General features: G+C 45.8%; 1 protein-coding gene across 1 annotated transcript in view; it reads right to left on the reverse strand.

Annotated features, from left to right (window-relative positions):
- The window catches only part of LMCD1 (LIM and cysteine rich domains 1), a 57,903-nt gene that overhangs the window by 29,636 nt on the left and 5,715 nt on the right, over window positions 1–22,552 (reverse strand).

A 22,552-nucleotide genomic window follows, 5' to 3' on the forward strand; every position in this document is an offset into this window, starting at 1 on the left:
CCAGCTGAGAAACTGACCTGACTCTCCACTGGGGGTGGGCGCTGACTTGGGATGGGAACCACGTGTACTAGGATTTTATCAGAAGCAGCGTTCCATCAACTTGTGGGATAAAGGGATAAGCTTCTCATTCAACAAACTATTGATTCATCTAACCATTTATTTAGCATCTGCTATGTGCCAGGCACAGGGATACATGGTAAGACTCGCGGTGCCCTAGAGGAATACACAGTCTAGGGGGAGATGGAGAAACACATACTTATCCCCTTTCCTGGGAAGGGATTAGTTTGAGGCAAGGACAGCTGCCTGTTGTGTAGTAGAAAGACATGGACTTTGGAGCCTGAGAGACCTGGATTCCACACCCAGCTTCGTGACTGAACAGCCGTGTGGCCTTGGACAAACTGAGCCTCAGCTGCCTTACCTGTCAAATGGGTACAGAGATAACGCATGTAATGTGCCCAGCCACCTTAGCCGCTACAAATGGTAGCTGCTATTATTGTGCACACAGACTTTAGGAGCATAGAGGAAGGTGTTAACCCGAATGGGAATTCCAGAGAGAGAGGCGTCTCAGAGGCGGTGACTCAGGATTGGGGCTGTGCATGGTGAGTGGGCAGAAAAGGAGGAGAAGGAGGTCCTGGCAGAAGGAGGAGGTATGCAAGGGCAGAAGGGTACAAAAGGGCTGGATGGGTAGGGTGTCACGATCTGAGCATGCTCTGTGGGGCATGACACCTCTACTCTCTCTGCTTGTAAGTGGGGAGAAGACAAGTCGTGAGGCCGTCCTCATTGCTAGTGTCAGAATTCAAAGAAGGACATAGGAAGAAACAGTTATCCTTCACGATATTTCTCTTCTCCCGCCCAAGTCTTCCCGAGATAATACCCAGCTCCACACCTCCTGCGTGGTGACTGTTGTTTATACCACGTCCCCGGACACTTCACTGTTCTGTCTAATACACCTTCACAGCCTTGGGAGTAAGAGCCATGTGGCACGTATTTGAAGGGATGCATGTTTATATTTGTGCCCATTCAGTGCTAGAGTCACGTTAAAATGGAAAACGAAGACGATGCTCACCACTGTCTCGTTGTCTGAGCTGGGGAACTTTCATTCGTGGGTGGAACTTTGCTCCCTAAAGCTGTTGGCATGGAAAACCTTGCCTGTTTGTTCCTGACACGTTGGATTCTACTAGCTGAAATACAACGATCCCATAACACTTCACGTTTAATGATTTGAAGTTTTGGCGGGGAGGTGTATGATGTATGAATCAGGCTTCATCGCTGGATGGTTTTAGGTTTACCCGGAGGCAGCAAAGCCTGAAACAGAAGAGCTACGCGGGAGAATTTCCTAAGTGGCAAATCAGCCCGCCCACTGGAGCACTGTTCTAACGACTGTCGGATTTAACAGCCAGCCTACAAGGGGATTAGTCCTGATGCTTGGCCGGGAGAGCTGAACTGCTGGCTCAGGGTTTGGTTTAGATGCAAGGCGGCCCAGTACAGCCGAGCTCGGGCCCGTGGGTCGTGGGGCTGGCTCTATGGTGTCAACTCTGACATTTATTAGCTGTGCAGCTAGAGGCGAGTCGTTTCCCTGCCCAGCCCAAGGTGGTCCTCTGGGAAATGAGAAAACTGGCCTGGATCGGGGTGGCCCATATCCTGTTGCATGGAATCCTCGTTCTGTGGGCTCTTACAAAGTGGCTTATGGCGGAGGTGGGAAGGATTGTATGATCAAATAAAAATGGTGGATGCTGGATGGACCGGGGCGTCCAGCGCCTTTCAAGAGCTAGCTTATGACAGAGGCAAGAGAGATAGGAGAAGGCAGCTGTTTCAAGTCAAGAGGTCTGGCTTCAGGGTCAGAGGTGTGCATTTTCGTCCCAGTTCTGTCCCTTTCTTCTGTTGGACTTGGGCCAGTGAGTGATTCGTGGAGTCTGTTTTCTTCATCTGTGTCATGGGGCCAGTAAGAACCACCCTGCCCCCTGGAGTCACTGAGAGGGTTCAATGGGCTGCCGCACGGAAAGGGCTTAGCATGCACTTATTATGCACCGAGTGTTTGCTGTTGTCAGTATCCTCATATAAACATACTCTGAATCAGATGTTCTCAAAAAAAATTTTTTCCCAGCTTCAGAGTTCTAGGCAACTTCAGAGGAACTACTTTTCTAACTGTACACCCCATATACTTTCTTATTGTCTACTTTGTTTCCTGATTATAAATGTTGCCTCTCTCACTGGATGCAGGAAGCAGGGTTGGGCTGAGTCTCTATCCTGCTAGTGGGACAGTTTCCATGACAACAGAAGTCCGTGGGTGAGAAAACTAAATGGCCTTGCGAGGAAGAAACCGATTTGGGCCATCAGGCCACACTTGCTGCCGGTTTCCTCGCAGACAGTTTAACACAGTAAACAGACATTTGTCCGCTACGTGCCATTCACCAAGGAGGCAGACAGACCCAGCTCTCCCTGACACAGAAAGTGACCATCCTGTTTATCGACGAAGGGAAAACGTCAACCAGAACAGGTGTTTCAAATGAGATATTCCGGTTTGTAAACAGTGGGTTTCTCTGATGTGGATGCCCTCTCAGACGAAAGATGGCAAAGTGGCTCACAGTAGCTGAGAAGACAAGCGCTTGAAAGGAGCCACCACTTAAAAAAAATCGGTTCTTGGAATACAGCATCCATTCTGTCCTTTTTCCCGAGGGGAGGATAAAGTGTTTGGACAACTTTCTTTGGCTCGGGGTAGTAGGATGTGTGGTTCATCTAATGCTGTGGACCTGAATGGTGTCGGGGACTTAAAAGGACTTGGATGAGACCAGAAGCTCCTGGGATACAAAGGGTGGGGAGTGGCAGGGTCTCCTCCCTCCTCAAGCATTTACCTTCAGTGAACCCCAAGGGAAGTCTGAAAGGGGAACAGTGCCACCGAGAGCAATGGGGGGGCTGAAATGAAGGGGAGCAGAGAAGGGCAAGGGTGAGATGGAGTTTCAGCATGAGACTCGGAATTAGAAAACGGGATTCTCCTCCAAGCCCAGCGTCTCTCTCTCCTCGTGTAACTCAGTTTTCTCCTCTGGAAATGAGTTTTCTCTGCCCTTTTTGCCTCAATAGGGCTGTTGTAAAGCATCGTGTAAGAGAAAGGTTGTTTGTAAAGTGCGGTAAGTATTTACCATTGTTTAAAAAAAAAAAAAAGTCCAAAACTCGGATGGAAGGCAGAAAAGGTGGGTGGCACATCCTTCAATGTCGTATGGTGGCAATATGACATTTTCTCCACCCCACCCCATCCCTGCAGGGATTATCTAGAGAAATTTACTTCTTGCTATCCTTAGACTCGGTGAAGTTCCATGTTAACATGTAGCTTTTTGTCCAGTAGAGATACCAATACAAATAGTTTCTGTCCTTTTGAAAAAGACGACCCAAGGGTTATGGTTGATGGTCCTGCAGGACATTAACTAGTTATGTACCTAAGCTATCAATCTTGTCCTAACATTAAATTACCTAGGAAACCCCTAACTCTTCAAATGCTTTTTGAACTGCTCTAAATAGCTTACTGGTTCCTTCATTATATAATGAGTTGAATATAATCTTTGCTAAGTTTCATTTTATAGTTGCCCAAGAATCATGCTTTTACCTCTTGAAAACTGTATCTTAACACCGTCACATGCCCTCCTGACTACCCATGGGTTTGCTTTTTGAGCTGGGGCGTTCTGAACTGACACTAAATTCTCTTCCAAGCCAAGTATTCTGACTTGTCTTTTACAGGTAAACTCTATAAGCATACCTGTGTTACTGGTCAATGTGCTTTGTTACTTAAAAACGTCCCTTTTCCCCCGGGGTCCCAGGAGAGAAGGTGTAGAGAACCTCTTCCTTAACAGTGATGACACCCCTGTGAGGTATAGTCATTATTCCCAGTCAACAGGTGACGTAGGCCCGTGAGTCTGAGAGAGGAGAAGCACCTTGCCTCTTCAGAATGGTCTGGACTGGAGCCCCTCCGGGGAAGGGCGGTCTCCTTAGTCTGTCCTTATTTGTATTAGAACTTTAAGCAAAACTGTTTTGTCTTTCCTATGGTCATGATTGTAGCTAACATTGCTTGAGTACATCTTATGTGCGGGGCGTACACCAAGCATTTTCATATTTAATTTAAGCTTCTTGATGAAGCCACCAGAGAGGCACTTTTAGTAACCTCATTTTTCAGGCGAGGAAACAGGCCCAGAGAGGTTATGCCTCCGCTTCGAGATCCAATAGCCAGTAAGTGACGGAGCCAGGAAGTGAAACCATGCATGTGTTACTTCCTTGCTATGCTCTCCTCGACTGTTCTATGGGCACCTTCCACACAGGTACAGCACTTTAGAGTTTACAACGTGTATTCACATCCCTTATCTCACTTGGTTTTCACAACAACCCTAGGATGTCAGTATCTTGCATTTGCCTCAGGAGGAAAACAAGCTCCAGAACTGATAAGGTACAATGCTCTGGACATGATTCACACTCATGTCTTTGGAATCTAGGTCCTGTGACTTATTACCGCACTGGGCGTATCCAGACCCCAGATAGCCTCCCACGAGCTTCAGCCTCTTAGCCTTGACTTGGGGCCTCGGGCCACTTGGGTCCAAGGGGGTGGGCAGCGTTTCTGGAGGGATGGGAGGTCCTGGAAGGGTTAGGGGCAAGGGCAGTAGGACAAGGTCATGCTCACCTTGGTTTCAGGATTTCTACCAATTACCCTGTTTCTGCTAATAAAGTGTAGACGTTCAAGGCAACAGACAGGCTTCAGTGGGAGAGGTGGCAGCCAGAGGAGAAGGAGAAATCAGAACCACGGGCAGTGCCTATGGGAGAGAAAGCCAGGCCCTGGCTTCACCTAGTTTATCTGCCCTGCACTGGAAGCCTGAAATGACTGCTGGTCACGAATGCATAGGACCAGGCCAGGGAGCTGGCACTCACTGAAACTCTGACTGAAGTTTACGTTTTAACTTAACCCATGCACTATAGGCCATGTTAAGGAACCTTTTCTAGATATTTTGGGGCCCGTACACTGACTTCTGTAATAACTCACATAGATATACAATTACAAATGCGATCCATGCCAGGAAGGAGAAGGATTGACCTAGTCTGTGTGTGCTCGCACGTGTGTGCGTGAAGCAGCGCTTCGCAAGTTATCAGACACCCTGATTAGGCATACAGATCACCTGGCACCTGGCTAGTGTGCAGATTCTAGTCTAGCAAGTCCGGGGGAGCCTGATATTCCATAGTACTCCCGGTCTCCCAGAGGAAGCCAGTGCTGCTGGTCTGGGGACCACACTTGGAGTAGCCAGGGACTCCATCAGTGGTTCCCAGACTTGTCTGCCCATTAGAATCACCTGGGGATCTTTTCGCACTTCCAAAGCCTAGGCTGAATCCCAGAGCAGTTTAGCTGCAATCTCTGGGGATGGACCACGGGCTGTAGGCATTTTTGGAAGTTCCCCAGGGGATTTTAAAGTGAAGACAAGTTTGGGAACATCCAGGCCTCACCACTGGGCCCTCAGCTGTCCAGCGTGGACTTGAAGGCTCTCAGATCCTTGCTTAATGTCTCCCCCTCCCATACTCCACTCGCAGACCACCACCCCTCCAATGTGAGTTTTACAGGCCGCCTGAATTTTATTGTTGTCCTTTCATTTGGTCCCATCTGCCCTGGCACAGGCCTGCCTCCCAGGCTTCCTTGCCAAATGCAGTAACTTTCTTACAGCCACGCAGAAAGGAAACCACACCCTTCCTCTTCCTTTAAATTTCACTGGCTGCTGAAGCCCCTCGGGGGCTCTCACGGATCCTGAGACCCTCTACCAGGCCTGAGGTCAGGGGTGGTCCTCCCCTGCCCCACCCGGGGCCAAAGCACAGGCTGAGGGGTCGTGCCAGGTGGAGGAGCCCAACCTGGCTATGGCTTCAGGTCTTGGCCAAGAGAACCCTGTGTCCCCAAATAGGAGAGGAAAGACTGGGATGTGTAGCCCAGACCCTGGCGTGTTCTGTCTTTTATTCCCTCCGCCTTAAGATGACTGGCTCAGAACATGGTAGCCACAGACAAGAGTGTGCACAACTGAATGCTGGCAGTCTCTCATCCTTTTCCAAATTTCCATCCTGCGCCATCTGACCCACGCTCTCTATGATGACGTGTAAGTCACCATGGAGACAGGTTTGGATAAAGTGCCCCCTAAAACCACAGCGAGTCCCAGAAGCAGAAGCAACATCCTCGTCTACATTAGAGGTCATATCTGGGGGCAGTGGTGTGGTGTGCGCGTGTGTGTGTGTGTGTGTGTGTGTCCAAATCTACTGTTTCTCCCCACGTTTGCTGCTTGGGAACTTCTCTTCCTCTGTCTGGACAAGCACGGATGTGAAGAAGTCTCTCCAATTAGGAAAAGAGACTCTCTTTTCCTAAATTGTGCAATGAGGATAAAAATGCATAGACTAAACAAATTCAGATGAGCCCTACTGATCTAGTGCTTAGAATTCTGTGCATGGAAAACTTTCTTTCTGGTTTTAAAGACCAATCCTATTTAAAAGTGACAGAAAAGGAAAACATTGGGTGGGCGACGAACTGATTGCAGAAGTGGCTGAGTTGCTAGTATTTTAGGGTAAAGACTCAATTATTTTTCCTATTACATGTGTGTGTTGAATTTATCCCATGGACTGGCTGTGGTTGGAAGAGTTAGTCTGAGGGATTTAGCTCAGGGTGTTAGGAGTGTCTGGTGTCCCAAAGAAGTTGTTACAAATGCCCAACAAGAGTACTTTTCACTCCTATGAGAAATGGTGTTTCATCTGGGTTTTGTTTTGTCCATCAAGATAGTTTGTACAGGTTCAGCTCTAGGGAGAATTTGGGGTAAAATATACCATGTTCTCCTTTGCTGTCTTTTTTTTTTTAAGTTGAATATAGTTCCCTGTGCTATACAGTAGGACCTTGTTGTTTATCCGCTTTATATACAGTAGTTTGTACCTGCTAATCCCAAACTCCTAATTTATCCCTCCCACCCCCTTCCCCTTTGGTAATCCCAAGTTTGTTTCTATATCTGTGACTCTATTTCTGTTTTGTAAATAAGTTCATTTGCATCATTCTTTTTAGATTCTACACGTAAGTGATATCATATGATTTGTCTTTCTCTTTTGGACTTGCTTCATTTCATATGATCATCTCTAAGTCCATTCATGTTGCTGCACATGGCATTATTTCACTCTTTTTTATGGCTGAGTAGTATTCCATTGTATATATGTACCACGTCTTCTTTATACATTCTTCTGTCGGTGGACACCTAGGTTGCTTCCGTGTCTCGGCTATTGTAAATAGTTCTGCTATAAACATTGGGCTGCATTAATTTTTGAATTAGAGTTTTCTCTGGATATGTCCCCAGGAACTGTCCCCTTTCTCTCAATACCATCCATGTTTAACAGGTAAAATTAAGTTAAGATCAGGGTGGCCAGGAAGGAGCATTGAATTCACAAGTGCTCTAGGGCACGTGAAAAGGTGAACAGGAAGCATGGCGGGCCCAGACCCTTTGTGGGGTAAGGAGCCTGCTCCTTCTGTATCTCCCACATCAGCTGTCCCCTGAAGTGGGTCCCAATCATCTACTCAGGGCTCCTCGATGAGCATGTCCCAGGAAAGTTCTAGAAACCACCATCCAGTTCCTCTTCTTGCTTCCTTGATTTCCTAGACTAGGTCCCCTCCCCCCTCCCCCCTTAAGTTCCTGACCGCCATATACAAACCATTTACAGAATGTTTCTGATAGTTGTAATCACTTATTTGGGTTCTGTTCCCTCCGGGGGAGGAAATGATCGGAGATCCCCATGGTTCGCATCATGTGTGAACAAAAAAGGGTTAATCTGGCTAATGAAAACCAAGTACGAAAAACAAATCCATATGTGGACAGGGAGATATAAAATGAAAGCCTTCTCTGTTTAAGACCCTGCTTTAGCCTCCCCTCCCCCAACCCTTGTCAGAAAAAGCCTCACTGATTTGAGGCTGGTTCCAGAAAAGCACGAATGCCCAGACCCCCTGCCTTTGGGGTGCTGGTTCTAAAACCGCACATCCACCCCAGAGCTGACCCCAACGCTCAACCGGCTGCCTCCTGGAAGTTTCCCCCCGATGAAAAACGATTATTGCCGTCGTGATTGCCTCAGCTATCTGGCCTGCTTGGCTGAGTCTATTAGTAATGTCTGCCTTGTACCACATCATCACTTGGCAGGACGGTGCGGACACCGAATGCTCAGGCAGCCACGATAGGGGATTATCTACCCCTTTTTTCTTTGCCTTCTTTCTGTCTGCCTTTTCGATAACTTGACTCTTCTGTGTTTTTAGCACTTTCATCAAAAAATAATCCAAGAGGCGACAAGACTCAAATCAGGACATTTTTCAAGGGTTGGCAGCTCATGGAAAGGCCTGACAGTAAAGGCTGTTTGGACCGAGTCGCTGTAGCAATTCTGTGAACCAATTGAAGTGGCAGGGCTCCTCTCTCAGCTGGCACCGCCAGAGCCTTGCAAGGGAGCAGCCTTGAAATATTCGCAGAGTATCCTTTATTACCTTTCACAGGTGATGGGGCTGGGGTCGCTTCGAAAAAGAGCAGTTCTGAGGCGGGGGCAAAAAAGTCCCATATCCTAAATTCAGCCGCTGACGCTGGGGGCTGGATCTGTGCGACAGCTATGGAAAATCTAGGGAGTCGTCAGCCCCGGCCCAGGACTCTGACTCCTTTGTTTTAACATTCTATTGGCAGGGCGGAAAGCAAACCAGCCTCTTGGGCTGCTAGCTTCTCGCTGATAGCTGATGTTTACGTGTGGTTGTATCCAAAGCGGGTCCACAAATCTTCTGTGTGGGGGGACCCTGCTGGACTCAGGTGATAGGATTTTTAGGACTGAACTCTTATTTCCCTTTGACTCTAGCTCCCTTTCAACCAACTGCAGACGCTGCCCAGGGTACCGTGCCTAGCGCATCGCCAAGCACAGACAGATCAAACCAGCCCGGGGGCAAAACCCTTCTCTCCCGTTTTTGAGAATCGCCCGTTTCTAGAAAAGCCCGCCCATGATCTGAACATGTCGCTGGCTGCTTACTTAGTCATGTGAGGAGAGGTCCTCCTGCCTCTCGCCCCGCCCAACCCCCCCGACTTTTTATGGACCTTTTGAGACACTCAGCTTCCCAGAGCATGCGCACTGTTTCTTCAGCTGTGAAAGGGATTTCCACAGGGCAGGAGCTGACCTGGCATTTCTTGCCTAACTTAAGTGTTTCCAGAGGCTCCGACACAATCTTTTCTTTCCTTGGAGTTGTCTTTTTTCTTTCTTAGATAGGGGCCTGCCAGCTTTGGGGGAGATGGAAGTAAAGCCCTTGCTAAGCCCCTTGCTCAGAGCCAGAAGTTATCCAGTCCTCCTGGGAATCTTATTTACAGGTTTACGAAGTAGCTCGGGGTGGGGGGGGGGGGGAGTTGAGATAAAAGAAAATAAAGTCCTTGCAGGGAGTCTTTACTGCCCCCCGCCCCTTTCCCAAATGAGAGCAAGCTTGGTGCCCCCAGGTTACCCTCGGAAGTGAAAATCTCGCTGGCTGCGTGGTTCTTAGGTTTGGACCCTTAGTAGACTCTTCCTCAAGTGGTAAAACTGTAAGCTTGAGGCTGGCAATATTTACTCATTATATCTCTCCAGTTTTCCTACGACTCCCTGATTTTAGAGGCCTGATGTCTCGAGAACAGCTTCCTGTAAGGGTGTAATTTGGGGTGTGTGGTTGTGTGCATCTGAATTCTGAACTTGCAGCATCACTGAGCTTTCCAAGGATAACACACTGTTATTGGGGTTAATTTTGGAAACGGGGGGCGGGGCACTTAGCAAACCAAAATTGGAGAATTTTTTATCTTGCCTATCTGAATCTTAAAATCTTAAAGGAAATGCGCGTGTAAATGTACAACTCTGTTATTAAATGTCTGAAGGCTTTGCTTATATAAATGATTCCTGCTGGGAATCTCACGGTTAACGTATAGGACAAGGGAAGCAGTGAGACACACGTTCCTTCAGCCAACACTGGTGCCTTGATGGAAAAAAGCACTTGTGTTTTTGGGTGGTGTTTTTCATGAGACATTTTCTTGGTTTAAATCAAGTATCCTTCTTATAAATGACTTCTCTCTTCTCTCTTTATTGCTATTAAACTAACATTAAATACACTTTCAAATATTTCATCCTTCCTTGATTTCCCCCTACATAAAGCACTAGTTGTCCATGCTCTATAGAGTTGAATTCAGCGTTTATAAAAACCTGACACGAGAAAATCACTGATTCTTAGAAAGGGAAACACCTTAGAGAGGGTTTTAGGCCAAGTTTTTCACTTTTATGAGCAGAAATTAGCAGATGGTCATTCACTTTGCCACTTTTCAAGGTCCCACCTTTGAAGGTCATGGAACACAATGAATATGTAAAATCAGAGATACTGAAGCCAAGTTCCTTTCCAGAAAATTATCTCTGGAGTAATTTAGAATTATTCATTTAACCATATGCCCTAGAAAAGATGCCAAATTCCTCTATACCTCTAAGCCAGCCCATATGCAGTTCCCTCTGCTTGGACCATCTTCCTCATCTCTCTCCCTTCACCTAACACACTCCTGTTCGTCCTTTAGCTACCCCTATCACAGGGTCTTAGAAAAGGCTGTATCTTGTACTTCTCTGTGGTACCCATCATGATTGTAATTATTTAATCATGGATATAACTCTTTCATGTCATTCTTTCCTGCTGGGCCGTAAGTTCTATGGGGGCAGGGTCCCTGTGTCTAGTTCATTTCTGTATCACCAGTGCCTTTGGCAGTGCCCTTGCACATAGTAGCTCCTCAATAAACATGGGTTTCATAGCTTCCTTGGTAACGCTTGCTTTCAGTTGCCTTCGAGCGATGCTTCTTGGTGCCGTAAAAGCTAACACATGATAGAGATCTTCCATTTGAGGCGGCTGTCTGCAGGACAAGTTGGAAGAAGGTCCACCCTGGTTTCCTGTGGGTTTCCAGAATTCTAGCCTCCCCTGGTCACCCAACCTGCCTGGGCAGCCTTCTCCGCTCCCTCACTTGCTCCCCTCCCTCCTCCAAGGTTCCAGCACTGGCTCTGGTCTCCCCTTGGTTCTCAGGATGCTTCTCTCTTAGGGCATCAATCTGCTCAAACGGCTTCAACTCTTCCCTCCGGCTCTTGGCATCATTTCCAGGAGTGTGTTCAGCTCCTGCAAACTCTCTGTGGATCGACTGATGGAACTGCCACTCACCTCCTTTGCCACCCAAACCCACTGGTTCTCCCACGTTTATGGAATCCCTGCTCATCCAGTCACCTGGACCTGCAGTCTGAACCCTAGTCAACTGCTGGAAGAAATGCTCTTCTTACCGGGCGGAGGCTGGCTTTTCCTCCTTGAGAGGCCCATTTCTAGTTTGTGTCACCCCTTCTGTAGTGGACCCCAAAGGTAGGAGATGTTGCCCTGATGGGAGGACCAATATCTGAACCTTCTGGAAGGGGACTCACTAGAAGGAGAGAGAGTCAGACTTCTCTAGAGAAACTCAGAATGGCGCAAACGCAGGCTCGTCCATGAAACAGAACATATACAAGCACGGGGAACTTGTGAAAAACTCAGGCCAATCGGGAGAGTCACCAAGTTCTGCAGACTTTCCTTGGCATTTCTAGGCTTGGCCCGTTGCTTCGCAACAGCCCTTCATCTGCTCCTGCCCTTGACGTGATGCGCCGGCGGAGTGCTGGCGGAGCACCATACATGTTGGAGTTGAACCTGAACTCCGGCTGCTTTCTTTCACTGCCTGTGTGACCACGGTGAGCAGTTCCTGCTCTCTGAACCTCGAGTTTTTAAATGCATCATCTTTAAAACGATAATTCCTACCAGCTTCATGGGGTTGTTGTGAGAATCCAGTGTGGTAATTTATATAAGAGATACTGAAAATTGGCAAGTGCTGTAGAGATCAGGTATTATGAGTATTAGGTGTTTATGAAGCCCTATTTCCTTCTTCCTAAATCCTATCCTCAGTATACCATCTGTGAGATTGTTTACTTATAATTTTTCTTCAAACAGATCACTTTTAAAAAACCTATTTCTTAAAAAAAACCTTTATCCTAAAATGTATAAAAATAGGAATTAAGCCACAGACCTAGAAAACAAATTTATGGTTACCAAAGGGGAAGGGCGGGGGGGGAGGGATAAATTAGGAGTTTGGGGATTAACAGATATATACTATTGTATATAAAAGAGGTAAATGACAAGGACCTACTGTACAGCACAGAAAACTATATTCATATCTTGTAATAACCTATAACAGAAAAAGAATCTGAAAAGAATATATATATACACACACGTAGTGTGTGTGTGTGTGTGTGTGTGTGTATAACTGAATCACTTTGCTGTACACCTGAAACTAATACATTACAAATCAACTATGCTTCAATAAAAAGTTGTTTTGAAAGAACAGGAGGTAGCCATAAAAAATACAATAAATTTGAAACAACAACATTAAATTCTAGTTAATACTCTTGCCGTTGTAAAGCTCTGAACCTGAGGACCACTCTCCATCTGTTTCAAAGTGACACTGGGCAAGTGATGCAGGTGTTAAAGCCATTTTAGCACCAGGTGCAGAGTTCCTCCTGGATATAATCCAAAGGATGAAAGAACTGAAAAGGGAGACAAATTCTGACATAATGTGATTCAACATTGTTAATGCATGTCTGGGTACCAACTCAATGCATCTGTACCCAACAGGTTCATGGCCCATAGTCCTGGAACCCTGTAAACATGTTCGGTATAGATGAGAAATGGTTTAGAGGGAAGACGGGGACCTGAACATTTAATTCATGTTCATCACATTAGCTGTGTCACTGTGGCAATTTACTTCATCCCCTGAACCTCAGTTTACTCATCTGTAAAAATAGGACTTGCGTAAAGATTAGGAAGAAACTATGTAGCACGATGCCTGGCACGTAGCCTGTGCTTGATAAGTGCAGTTAATATGCCAAGTGCAAGGGCAAGGGCTTCCGTTTTTGCCCCACATACCAAGAGCAGAACTGGTTCAAGTTTCTGGTGATTTGGTTCGAGGAGTATGGAATGACTAATAAAAGTGAGGAGAAAAATGTGGGGCCATTTTTCTACTCACAGAGTAAAAAAGAGAATTAAAGTGATTAACTGGACCATTCAGATCTTCAAAAGATGGGAAGAAATAGCAGCCAACAAAGCAATTTCACCCAGCGGAGCTCTGAATAGGCTTATCTACTCTTTCCAAAAAGCGTTCATGTCAGCACAGTGTCAAAGGCTGGGCTAAAACTCTAAAGTACCGAGAGGTGTTGATATTAAGCATTTTTAAAGAAGGGAATGCCGACTCTGAGCCTTCAGGATGAGAAGAAATATGATGGGTCCAGGGCCCTTCTCAGAATTTCTTGCACTTCAAAGAGCATGTGCTTGGCAGTGATTCTGCCACTTTCCTGAGTTTGTTAACGTGGCTGAGGGAAGGCAAAACTCTTAAAATCCACACAGATGGAACTTTTCCACTGGCTCTATTTTGGTATAAATATTCATTAAGGACTAGAAACTTAAAGTAGATATCGGCCTGAGCTATGAGTGGTTTGGACTAAATTTCAGCCAGTTTTCAGGCGTCCCTCTGGATCTTATCTCTCAGGAGGGCCAACCCTTCTGAGATGTGGCTGCCGTCGCTTAGAGGTCCCAGCCAGCTTCCTCCCCAGATCAGAGAAATCACTGGAGTTTGGTCTCAAGAGACTTCCAGCCAGAAACAGGGGGCCTCAAGGTTCAGATGAAGGTTTCAGTTTGTTGTCTGAAGGAAGGAAACAAATGAAAGCTTGGCTCATCTGCCATCTTAAAGTCCATCCTTTTATAGATGAGTTTGAAGGAGGATAATAAAACTTGGGACCAGACTTCAAAAGTTCCGAGTCTGCTTTGGAACGGTGCCTTCCCCCATCCCCCTCAAGAAGGTTTAGATTAAGCAACGTGTATGGGCTGTGAAGAGGTTAATAGGTCTCACCTACTCTATTCCATGTCTGTCTGTGTCCTCCGACCCCATCTTCTCTCTCCCCCTTTCTATCCTCTCAGGATTCTTGTCTCTGTCAGGAAGGAGACCAACCTGCTCTCACTTCTTTTGATACCTTTCCTTCTCTCTCCTGTATCCTGATTCCATCCCATTTCCTTTTCTGTCCATATATTACTGAGCCCTTACTGTACGCCAGCCTTTTCTGCGGTGACACAAAGGAGAATTAAGACACGATCCCATGCCCTCAAGGAGCTTACTAATGGAGGATGTAGGGACAAAAAAGATGTTACGGGACAGGAGTTAGGCGGGTGGGACAGTGGTAATGTGTTCCGGGACCATTTGGGAAACTAAACGTCCATTCAGTAGGAGAGCAAAATCCATGCTGGGAGTTCAGAGGAGAGAGAACTTTGTCTGCACTGCCGGCTTCATGGAGGAAGGGCACTGAGGAATGGATGGGGCTTTGGCCCATGGAGAAGAAGTCCTTTTAGTATGCGAGTGAGGAAGAACAAGTGTTTTCAGGGAAAAATTGACAGATCAGGTTGGGTAAACAGAAGGTTGTAGTGATGGATAAGGCTGAACAGGGCCCCATCATGCAGAAACTTTAATGCCAGACTAAAGTCACTGGAGAGATTCTAAAGTGTCCTAGTGGCAGCTCCCTGGAACAAAGCTGTCTGTTACAGTGGTACCTCCCCGGGGCTGAAGCAAGAACTCAGCCCTCAACCTCTTTGTGCCCACATCCTTCTGCTTGAATATGCAGCCCTTTCCAGTTATTTGTCAGATATTGCCTTGATTATTTTCTAACAGTGCTTCAAGGTAAAATTTACATGCAGTAAAAATTCAGAAATCCCACGTATTCACTTGAGTACTTTATATGTATATCCCCTGGGACCACATCCAGATAAAGAACACTTCCTGTGCTCCAGAAAGTTCCCTCATGCCCCTTTCTAGTCAATAACAACCTCTTCTTAGGCCACTGTTCTGACTTCCGTCACTGTAGATGGGTTGTGCCTGTTTTTGAATCTCACGCAAATGGAATTAGACAGTAGGTCGTCTTTGAGTGTGAGTTCTTCTGTCCAACTTATTTAAGATTATCCGTGTTGATGCATATATTAGTAGTTGTTTTAATACTAGTAGTTTTCTGTTGTGTAGATGTAAAATAATTTATTTATTCATTCTCCCTGTTGATGAAAAGTTTGAATTATTTCCAGAGTTTGGCTATTATGAATAAAACTTCTCCAACTACTCTTGTCCAAGTTTTTTGGTAGACATCTGTGCTCCTTTCTCATGGATATAGACCCTGCTGGGTCACAGGGTAGGTGTATGTTCAATCTTATTAGAGGTTACCGAACAGTTTTCCAAAGTAGGTGTGTCATTTACATTCTCCTGGCAACGTATGTGAGTTCAGCTGCTCCACGCCCTTATAACACTCGCTCTTAAATTTATTTATTTATCTTTGGCTGCGTTGGGTCTTTGTTGCTGCGCACGGGTCTTCTCTAGTTGTGGCGAGCGGGGCGCTACTCTTCATTGCGGTGCACGGGCTTCTCTTGCTGCAGAGCATGGGCTCTAGAGCGCAGCCTTCAGTAGTCGTGGCGCACGGGCTTAGTTGCTCCGTGGCATGTGGGATCTTCCTGGACTAGGGCTGGAACCCGTGTCCCCTGCACTGGCAGGTGGATTCTTAAACCACTGCGCCAGCAGGGAAGTCCCTCAACACTTGCTCTTGTCAGTGTGTTAATTTCCTCCTTCTGTAGGGTGTATAATGCTATCTCATTGTGCCTTTAATCTGTGTTTCTCTGATGAGTCATGAGGTTGAGCACCTTTTCCTACACTTATTAGCCATTTAGACATCTTTTTTTGTGACACGCCTATTGAAGTCTTCACCTATTAAGAAAAATGGATTGCTTTTTCAAAACTATTGATTTATAGAGGTTATTTATCTATTTTGGGTTATAGTCCTTTGTCAGATATATGTACTATGAATATTTTCTCTCTCTGGGTTGTCTTTTGATTCTTAGTGGTATCTTTTAATGAAATCGAGTTAATTTTGATGACCAGCTTTTGTATTTATTTACTAAGCATTCTCTCCAGATGCAAGAGTCATAAGGATATAAAACTTAGACTATTTTCTTACTGTTCTAGCGTTCCAAAGAGTAATAAGCTATGACAACGTTGCAAATCATCTCTTAAAGCTTTTCAGAAAAGATATTACCCTATTTACCAAGGTTTCTTCTTTTCCTTCATAGCTGCCTCTGATTTCCTATTACCCACCCCCACCCTTACTTTTGATCAATCAGGTACTTTGCATGTGGAACAGTGCTGATTTTTCATGAGTGTTTATGATATGGGTTTGGAGTTCTTCCTTAGTGATTTAAAATTTCCTATTTCCTTTCACTTGACATGTCTTTCCACTTAAAAAAAAAAAAAACTCTCTTCCAGGAACAGGATAGTTTGGTGCCACAGAAGTGGCCTTCCCTATTGGGTGAGGATGGAAGTACCTACCTGGAGGAGGTGACACACGTCCCAAAACTGATGCCCAAAACAAAAAGTGGGGGCTGTCTGTGGGGCCATGTCACTCAGTTAAAAGCATATTCTAGGCCTCCCAGCAGGTAGGAAGTAAGCCAAGAAATAGATGCTCTGACCTCAGTCTTGACCAATGTGTAGGACTTGGTCAGTGAACCAGAACCAGAATGTTAGAAAAACGTGGCCATTGCATCCTTGAACTAAGGAAACTGAGAAAACAGAGAGAACCAATGGGGAGTGGTGGGAAGTTGCAGAGAGAGAGAGATTTTAGCTCAACATAAGAAAGAGCTGTCTAATAATTAAAGGGGTTCAAAAAAACCAGATCTCTTGACGAAGTTTCAGTGCTTGCCAGTGGTTCTTACAGCATCTGGCGCTCTGGTTCGTCTCCCATTTAAGGTTTTGGATAGGCTACTTGGACAAAATAGTTTTGGGTTTTTTTGTTGTTTTTTGCGGTACAACGGGCCTCTCACTGTTGTGGCCTCTCCCGTTGCGGAGCACAGGCTCAGGACGCGCAGGCTCAATGGCCATGGCTCACGGCCCAGCCACTCCGCGGCATGTGGGATCTTCCCGGACCGGGGCACGAACCCGCGTCCCCTGCATCGCAGGCGGATTCTCAACCACTGCGCCACCAGGGAAGCCCAGACAAATAGTTTTTAAGTCTTTCTGAACCTGAGATGCTAAGACACCCTGAATTCTAATCCTAGCTCTTCTACTAATTACCTCTGTGACCTTGAGCACATGACCTAACCTGCTGGATCTCTCTCCTTTGTTAACAGGGAAGTTGACCCAGGGAACCTGTAAGGCCCGTTCTACCTCTTAAAAATTAATTCTAATTGCTGAAATATACAGTATAACAATTATTCAAATAAGGATATGATGATTTCCTTTGTGATGGTCTCAGCCCTGGGCTGGGTCCAAGGAAAGGTACAGGTGGTGACCAGAGCCGTTCTAATTAGCGTGAATCTTAGTGTAAGGTGTGCTTTCTCCACAGGCTGTTTGGGCCTGTTGGCTGTGAATGAGGACAGACTCGAGGAAACACAACTTTTCCATCAAACCTCACTCTTTGTCAGATCCTTGCAAACACAGGGATGATCCCCAGAATTTCATTTTCCAGATAACTGGCAGGGAATCATCTGGGATTTTTATCCCCCCTCTGTTTAACGTACCACAAGCACTGAAAAAAAATCAACTGACAACACTCATCCCAGTGGCGTTTTGATATCCAAACCATATGGTTTTCATTTCGAGGCATCACCTGCTCAAAACATGGCAAGAAGAGACCCACAGTCTCAGACCAAGTCAGAAATCTGAAGAACGGAGCAAAAGGAATTGTTTTGATGCAAGAGTCTGGATCTCGTTACTCAAGTCTCCATATTTCGAAAGGCTGATTTTCCTCCTCGCAGTTTATCAAGGAATCCTCTGTAGGATTTCTTTTCCTCTAATTACCATTTAAATGACTTGGGAATTGGAAGGTGAATAAAACATGGGGTGGACACACCATCCTACGGTCCGGGTCTTCTGATTGTGTTTTCACATTCTGCTCACAAGGACCACGTGCTGAATTTTGCAGAGGGTGTGTGTGTCTGTCTGTCTGTCTGTCTGTGTCTCTGTGTGTTCCTTTCTTTCCATATATGTTGCATATCCTCAGTTAACTTTTGTTCCTCACAACACAAATCTACATCTTCCTGCAAAACTTCGAACTGACTGGGGGTGAGCCTGCTGGAACTCCTTTGCTGAGCTTAGGAGTCTCAAGCGTGCCAGCTGGCCGGCTCTGCTATCCTATCACCCCCAGGGGTTTTGGTTGAGAGGCCAGAGGAACAAGTTCTCATACGGAGAAAGTTACAAGACATGCCTGATGGATGGATGGATACGTAGGAATGTATTTCTCTGTAGTTCAAGATGGGTGATATTCCCCAAATTAGAAAATCAGATCAGATGGAGAATAGGCGTCTCAGACTTGGAACGCATAAAACTGGCCTGTGACCCGATCCCATTACTCATTCATCCTTGTCTTTCAACACGCAGCTCAGATGCCGCCTCCTCGGTAAGCGTTCCCCGACCTCCCCAGGTGAGGTTAAGTACTTCCTCTTCTGATCTCCCTCCCTCACTCCCTCGATTGTACCTCTGATCAAGGCCTTTGGCACTGCTTTGGTTCTCTGATGGCCAGACTGGCTGTTCTGTCTCTCAAACCATCAGCCTCTGGGATTTCTTCCTTTTTACTTCTCCGCTTCCCAGCTCAGTCCCTGGCTTATAATAATTACATGGAATACGTGTTTGCACAGAATAAATTCTTAAAGTCAGCCAAATCAGAGGTGGGTAATAAGTGTCATCAAGATAATGTTTCCATGCTCTTTACCATTTCACTCTTACTGGCTGTTTCAATAGTGATGATAATTCTCGTGTAACACACATTCATAAGTTGTCAAATACTGTGTTAAGACTTAATAGATTATTGTTGTGACGACAATTTTTCGGCCCACTTTACAGATGAAGAAAATGAGGCTTAGAGGTAATGTGATTTATCCAAATAGGAAACACGTGGCAGAGCTGGGATTTGAACCCAGTTTGTCCATTCTAAGGACCTCAGATCTCAATCCACTATTATTGTGTGTGTACATGTGTGTTTATATATGCATACATGTGTATATTTGCACACGCATGTGTGTAGAATACCGTTAAAGCTTTATGTCGACAGAAGTCTTAATCTATTTGAGCCCCTTTGTCTGATATGGAAGTGTCCCTTCTCAGAACCATGTTTTAAATGCACAAATTAAAATATGTAGGATTACAAAGGAAATGAATATTACTGAAATTTACCAATATATAAAAACAAATCTGTAATTTAGTAACATACGGGCCTTTGTTAAATTAATTAACAAGACCAGCCGTGGATTTAATTACTGTTATTTCAGATGAGGACAAGCATGAGTGGTATGCCCGGCATTTCTCTTGGCTGTAATAGGATTATGAAAACATCAGATTTCCATCGGTATGAAGGGAACGGGGTCTATTTCCAGTTATCATTTTCTCACTTAAATTGTCATATACAAAAACAAACAAAAAAAGGCATAAGGGATGCTGAACTGCCAGGGCTTTGTCTTCATTTATAATGGAAGGAAACGCTATATTTCAGTTAGAGGTTGGGTATATAAGGATGCAACAGTTTTCTTAATTTACGTCCCTCAATTCTATCCACGGATCCCTGGTTAAAACCTCTCCTCTATCTACTAACAAGATTAAAAACAAAATCTCCCTCCCAGACTTCCTCTAAAATAAGCCTCAAATGCTGACCCCTCCCCCATCAGAGCCAGCCCCCTTAACAAGGACACTGGTGGCCACAGGGCCAAAGCTGGGTGGGGAGCACAGGTGTGCCTTGGCAGGTGGGTGGCTCTCTTCCAGATGAGGGCAGGGCTGGGCTCCACGTTCCTCCACCTCTTCCAGTCAGAGGATTAGCCAGGACAGTCACCTTGGTGGGCAGCCTCGTGAATCAGTACGTGGAAATGCCTCTTAGTCAATATAGCCCAAATAGACGCTACCTTCTTAAGGGCAGGTTTCTTATGGAGCATTAGTCAGCTCAGAGCTCTCACCCCATGCTCCTGCCCTTTGGTGCCGTCTGACACCAGCAACCAGGAAGGAGAGAGCCTGGGGTGTTGAGCTGCCTGAGAACATGGGCTGAGCACAGACAACCGGTCTACCGCCAGTGGCGAGGGGGCTGACGGGCCGCTGCTTACCGGTGGTACGTGAGAGCTGCCAGTAGCCCTTGCCTGAGACTTCTCTTCACTCAGTGCTCTGTTTAAAATGCAACAGCTGGGGGCAGAATTGTCATACTGTTACACTGTAGAGATGACTGAGGTTGGGAGTGGCTCAGATGTGTGCAGTGCTGAAATCTGAGGGTAGACAGCGAAAGAGGAGGAAGAGGGGTGTGTGTGTGAGATGGGGGAGGTCAAGGAACACACAGAGTGAAAGAACACTGCCGTTATTTGGTTCTTCTCTTACCGTAATGTAAAACACATTGCACTGGACTCAAGTTAACATGGCAGGAACCAAGAACTTTCTATTCATTGCCCTGTACTGAGTGCTCAGCACATAACAGGTACTAAATAATATCTGCTAAATGAAGAAATGGGTGGACTGTTACCCTGTCTTATAAGCAAGACATCCGAGGCCTTGGCGAGGGTAAGTGCCTGGGTTCAGATCACCCAGCTGGGGCTAACGAGTGGTCTCAGCCAAGGGGAGGGCTGCTTTTTGCAAGTGTGGCAACCACACACCCAAGGCAAATTGTTGCCATTGTCATGATTTTTGCAGATGATGTGACCAGAGTCTATTTATGGCCAGGTCTAAGTTTAGCTACAAAGAGCAGGTCCTGCAGTCTGATACCTTAGAAGCCACCTGTGACGTCAGTAAGCTGAACTTGGTCTTCCACGTTCTACCACTTAACTACCTATGGGATTTCTGCACTGGGCTGATGAGAGGGCATACCAATAGCAGGAGGCAGTAATTATTTTCAGAACGTACTATGCATCCAGGCACTTTACCTGCTTTATCTCATTAGACTCCTGCTTAAATATAGCACTGTTATTAATTCTCTTTCTCAAATGAGGAACTAGAGGTCCAGAGAGGACAAGCAACTTGGTTGCAGAACCTAGGAAAATGTCAGAACTACGTGTCACATCTAGATCTCCATGCTTGCAAAGGCTGCATGTTTAGCCACTTCTCCAAATGGCCTCTGAACCATGTGGCCAAAGCTACGTTCACAGCCAAAATGTTCACCTGACCTTCTGAGCTTTGAAGGTATGAGGGGGACACGAAATCAGGGTACCACGGCCATGGAAGTGACAGAAGAGAGAAGATACCCTTTTCTCCTTCATTCTTAAAAGATGCTGTGAGTCAGTGCATCTCTGCTGTGTCACATGTAAATTTTGGATGTGACATTTCCCCCCCATGTCCCATCTGTCACATGAAGAGATTGACCAAGCAGATCACTAGATTCTGTCCTCAGCTCTTTTATATAATGATTCCTTCACATTTTCTCCAAAGATTAATTTTAAGGACCCCATGTTTTAAAATAGGAGGAGGAAAAAAAAATCAGTCCATACACATATCATGTGGATTTGAAACAGCCACCATGGGCTGGACCGTGGCACTAACTTTGTCCTTCAGAAGAGTGACTTGCCAAATACAGCCTTTGGTTTCTTCTCCCTCGGCAATCTTATTTCCTTTTAAAGCATGTCCTGTGGGGGCTTGGGCTGTTTGCTTGGTCCCTGATTCCCGTGTTATTGGGTAGACCGTGAGTCAGGCTGACCAGGCACGTAGAGATATACATTCCAGAGGCCCAAGCTTATCCCCAGGATAGAATTTCCTGGAAGCTCTGGAACTTGGATCTCTAGGATTTTTTTTTTGTCAAGTATCAATTGCTTCTTCAGTATTTCTGGATAATACTGTATGATTCTTTAGATTGTCTCTTTACCAGCTTTCTCTCTAGACAGTTCTATCAGACTTCTAGAAACCCAGGAAGGGAGAAATCTAGAAAGTCCTTCTTCTCTACCTGGGAAATAGCTTTGACTTGGCGTGGGTGAGGGTATACACCTGGTCGTGGCCGAGAAATAGCAGAGAGGCACAGATGCCTGGTAACCTTTGGCAAATGCTGGGCCATTCCTGAATCACACTATCAGTGTGTAGGAAGACCTTGATCTCTGTGTGAAGCCTGTAGTAATAATCCTAGTCCTTCACCAGATTTCTGCTTCTGATGAAAGCCTCTGGTTTCCTCCTGTAGTGGAAAGAGCTTCAGTTTTGGAATCAGAGAAGACCGGGTATGAGTTCTTAACTTGTCATCATATGATCTTAGGCAAGTCATTTAAACTCTTAGCATTCATTCACTCATGTGTAAAAAGGATATTAATATTTTTGCACAGTAGTCCTAAAGGCAAAGAGAGATAGGATGTGCGAAGACATCAAGCATCCCGAGTGTACTCAAAAGACATCTTTCCTTCCTTTCTTGTGCCTTTCCCCAAACTTGTCCATCCTAACAGAGAACAGATGAGTCTTCCTGCAGATCCTTAGGGGACAAGAGCCCA

This window comes from Phocoena sinus, chromosome 11 (assembly GCF_008692025.1).
Source record: "Phocoena sinus isolate mPhoSin1 chromosome 11, mPhoSin1.pri, whole genome shotgun sequence".
NCBI classification, from domain to species: Eukaryota; Metazoa; Chordata; class Mammalia; order Artiodactyla; family Phocoenidae; genus Phocoena; species Phocoena sinus.